A 5000-nucleotide genomic window follows, 5' to 3' on the forward strand; every position below is an offset into this window, starting at 1 on the left:
CTCTCTCTCTCTCTCTCTCTCTCTCTCTCTCTCTCTCTCTGTGTGAAAACTGGCCTAAGCAAAGGAATATTTTTTTATAATCAAAGCACAAAAATCACCAATTTATCACTTTTAAAAGTCCCCCCCACTCTCTCTCTCTCTCTCTCTCTCTCTCTCTCTCTCTCTCTCTCTCTCTCTCTGTGTGTGTGAAAACTGGCCTAAGCAAAGGAATATTTTTTTTATATAATCAAAGCACAAAAATCATCAATTTATCACTTTTAAAGTCCCCCCCCCTCTCTCTCTCTCTCTCTCTCTCTCTCTCTCTCTCTCTCTCTCTCTCTCTCTCTCTCTCTCTCATGGAATCATTTCCAGCACACAGCACTCGATAGTCCCTCCGTCAATCTAATAATGAAGCCACGCCTTCGGCTTCTTAATTCCTCATGGTGTTTCTCCCTCCAATTCAGGTCGTTCCTCTCAACCGCCAAACTAAGTTCGGTTTGGTAGTCGCCACATGACACCGAGATGATACTACTCATCTGTTCTGAGTTCTGGTTTTGGTTTCTCTACGTCGTTGTTGCCTTTGAGATATTATTTTCATTCTATTTTCCTTTGTGTCTGGCTATATTTAGAATGGCGTTGCTTTCAGATGCCCTGCTTTCCTATGAAGTTTTTAATAAAGTTTTTTTTATATCGTTATTTTTTGTTAGAATTTCTGATTATTTATGTCCTTTAAAGAAAAAATGCAAATACTTTATCACTTGTTATAAAATTTGTCTTTAAAGAAAATGCAATTATTTCATCAATCGAATAATATAACTAGACCAATAATCGTAGATTATATATTCTTCAAAATTTATCTTTAAAAAAAATCAGACTATTTTATAAAGTGAATAATAAAACTAGATCAATAATCTTAGATTTTATAATCTCCAAACTTTATTTTCAAAGAAAATCCGAATAATTTATCAATTTCATGATAAAACTAGACCAAAATCCGTAGATCTTATATTCTTCAAGGTTTATCTTTAAAGAAAATCCGATATTTCATAAACTGAATAATAAAACAAGACGGATAATTATTGAAAAATATGCCAAAGAAAATAAAAAACACGAACAGTGATTCGTCACAGTCTAGTACAAGCTCTCTCTCTCTCTCTCTCTCTCTCTCTCTCTCTCTCTCTCTCTCATGTGATTACAAATACGTTAGGGATTCTAGTTTCTTCTTCTCATTCATTCTTGGAGGAGAAAAAAACTATGACGGGCTCACTGACCTTTTGAAGCCGCGTTTCCACTTAAGCCCCAGACGTGCCCAGACTTTAACGACATTTCAAAATGCCATTCTTCTAATTGTTTCTCAGATAAGGTAGAATGCGCTCCCTTATTTGAAGATTAGGAAAGATAATCCTTCAATGCCTTATATTCTAGGCTCACTCTTGGTTTCAAGAGAACGATACTAGATGTATCTAGATGATGAATAGACAGAAATGTCCAACTTCTTATATTTTTCACTTTGTTTGTAAAGTGTCTTAAAAATAGAATCCTAAAGGAATCGTATATTGAATGTAGACATACAAGCAATAATAAAGAATTTTGTAACTGTGTATTTTGATTTTGATTTATATCTTTTGGAAAGATATGCTCATATCTATATTCTGTTAACTTATATTTTTTAAAGAATAATTTAAAAAATGTAAATCAATAAAACGTAATTGTCTATTCATAATAAAAAAAAATATATAAAGAGCATTTCTTTGGTACAGTTGGATACAGAAATTCCTGGTACACCTCGCTCAGAGGAAGTAGCCTTCTGCCATCTCTCCCTACACTAACTGTTTGGTTACTCGCTGTGCAGTAAGGGTGTGACTGGGTGCAGATAACGTAGGAAGGGACTTTCTCTTGGTGAGGTTTACCAGGAATCTATGTGTCCATCTGTACATTTTCTGAGGGTCTATACTCAATAGCATATAGCAAGGCATATTGCTATTCACTTTTTTAGACAATAACTTTTATAACTATTCTTTCGATAGTCACCATTTCTAAATGACATTTTATAAGCGTATGTGGACTCATGAAACATGCATAAATTTCATGACGTATTCCACTATCATTATACGCTGCGTGACCTGACTTTAAAGACTTTCTTAAGGGTCACTTTCCTGATTGCTTTTAAATGGAAAGAAAAATTTTAAGTATAAAAAAAGCAAAAATCCTAATTAATATCTTATCATAATCCAATTTTTTTAAAGACACCAGTGCAGGTTTTCGAGAGCAGTAACAAAATTAATTTCTATATTTTCAAATGAAATTTGAACAGACAGAATATTTCCAGATTAAATTACAATAAATAATGTTTTTTTTTTTTTTTTTTTTTTTTTTTTGTTTACTGAAATTGAATCGGTATGAAAATGCAGATAAAGAATAATGAAATGCCAAATCGACTTAACATAATCAGTTTCCATCGAAATTCCATCATTTACTGTGTAACAGTAGCACTGACCACTGCTACCCTTCTCTCCAAAGCCATCCCTTAGCGTGAATGCGTATGTGGGTTTGATTTAGTCCCTTTCTTCAAAGCTATCCCCTTATTAGCACGTGTGTGCGTATGTGGGATTGATTTACTCAAAGACCCAACCAATATTTTATTCTTTAGACCAAGCTTCAATTCATACCAAGGTCCGACCTGAGGAATACCACTTACGTACCCAAGCAAGGATCGTGGGTGTCTTTGATATGAGGCGTGGTTAGGATACCAATCAAGTCCAGAGAACGTAAGGTACAAATGCAAAAGAAGAAATCGTAAAGAAGGCGTATCTCATTACCTTTCGCCAGAGAAAGTGTACCGAAGAGAAAGGACGTCCAGATAAGAGTACAAATATCAGTTGACAAACGTATACGTAATTCTAAAAGAATAAAGAGAGAAAGGTAGAAGACGGAAAGTATCTCGAGGACATCTACACTCGTATAGTATGTCTACTTCTCTGTCTTAGCGTCAACCTTCATGCTCTGTGAGAATGCGTTTAATAAGATTAGCCATACTCATGTGTGTTTTATTCTCTTCCTGGTTGTGCCTTCTTAAAAGAGTTTGCTATGTACTAAAGCAATATTTAACCGAGCAAGGGTGTCTACATACACAACAACAGCAGCTGTTTATAGTACACTGCAGGACAAAGGCCTCGAACATGGCTTTGTCGTGTCGGGGGTTTGGCCAGTTTCACCATCACGCTGGCCCCTGCGGATTGATGATGGGAAACTTTGGTCTGATTGCACACCACAAACCGATGAGAGAGAGAGAGAGAGAGAGAGAGAGAGAGAGAGAGAGAGAGAGAGAGAGAGAGAGAGAGAGAGAGAGAGAGAGAGAGAGACTATCTCCTCCTCCTCCTCCTCTCCCACACATTTCAAACGAGACATAAAAAAAAGAATAACCTGCAAAATGGAAAACCAACTAACCCAACAACAATGGAGATAAAAAAGGATCGTATCTAGTACGTATCAGGGTTCAAGTATCCCTCCTCTCCAACCCCCAACCCTCTCCCGCAGTACCCGGGGCATTCGTGCCCGATTTATCCTTGATGCCACAGACCGGAAGAGACGGCCGAGGTCAGAGGTCAATGCACAGGGAGTGGCTCTGACATCCGAGACAGGGGAAAGAAAATAAATCTTTAGAAAAAAAATAAAAGTCGACCTGTCTCCTCATGGCTGTTTTGACCTTCCGACTCTTAGAAGGTGATGCGTCTTTTCTGGTGTACGCGACCCGTCAATATTGACTGCTAAATACCTAGATATGCACACACAGCTTCAAGCTTCAACCCTTCCCACCCCCTTACCCCTTTTCTAACTACAACTCGGCAGTTGTAGTTTCTGAGTGTGGTTTTGATGGTACCACATCTCACCAGGGTATGACTACTCTCTTTCCCTTTACCCAAGGGGTGGGGAGAAACCAATTGGTTATACGTCTGGCAATGCCGATCAGCGTGACCGAAAATTATATATCTATATATATATATATATATATATATATATATATATATATATATATATATATATATATGTGTGTGTGTGTGTGTGTGTGTGTGTGTGTGTGTGTGTGTGTGTGTGTATTACAAATGTAACCTTCCTTAGCACGAATATTACTTGATATATAGCAGTCCACATGAGGAAAATCAAAAGTGTGTTTATGTGAAGATGCTTTACAGTTTCGTCCGCCACAGGACCACTCCTTAAGAGTGTTTATTATAAAAAGAGTAAACTCACAAGTTTGTACATACAAGAAAGGCTTTTTCACATGATTGTACAAACCTGGATATTTTCTCTTTTCATAATAAACTCTCCAAGAAGTGGTTAGTGTCGGGCGAAACTGTAGAGCGTGTCTACATATACACATGTACTTTTAATTTTCCTTATGTGGACTACTATATATATATATATATATATATATATATATATATATATATATATATATATATATGTATATGTATATATATATATATATATATATATATATATATATATATATATATATATGTATATGTATATATATATATATATATATATATATATATATATATATATATATATATATATATATATATATATATATATATATATATGTCATACACTTGCTCTTTATTATACGGGAAAGACTAATATTATTAATGTCATTACAACAATTCCACAATCATTAAAAGGGTAAATCAGTAACATTATATTTCTCCGATTTTTGTTTATTTCATATCACCTTCACGATTTCGATGACTGCTCAAAAGTAAGAAAAGATGGTTTTGAATGCACCTCTTATGTAGCTGCAGAGACAAAGGGGAGTGGGTGGCCGAAGAACAATGTCAGACGGTTGAAGTTACGACTGTTGCTGAAATTGCAACCATACATATTGTTGTTGTTGTTGTTGCTGTTGCTGTTGTTGTTGTCATCATCATCATTATTAGCAAGGCTACAACCCTAGTTGGAAAAGCAACATGATATAAGCCCATTAGCTCTAATAGGGCAAAATACCCCAGTGAAGAGAG

The 5000-nt window shown here is 35.6% G+C and overlaps 1 protein-coding gene across 1 annotated transcript in view; it reads left to right on the plus strand.

The window, feature by feature from the left end:
• LOC137629091 (cysteine-rich venom protein-like) overlaps positions 1–5000 on the plus strand; it is a 145672-nt gene that overhangs the window by 88030 nt on the left and 52642 nt on the right. The window lies entirely within an intron of this gene.

This window comes from Palaemon carinicauda, chromosome 37, assembly GCF_036898095.1.
Source record: "Palaemon carinicauda isolate YSFRI2023 chromosome 37, ASM3689809v2, whole genome shotgun sequence".
NCBI classification, from domain to species: Eukaryota; Metazoa; Arthropoda; class Malacostraca; order Decapoda; family Palaemonidae; genus Palaemon; species Palaemon carinicauda.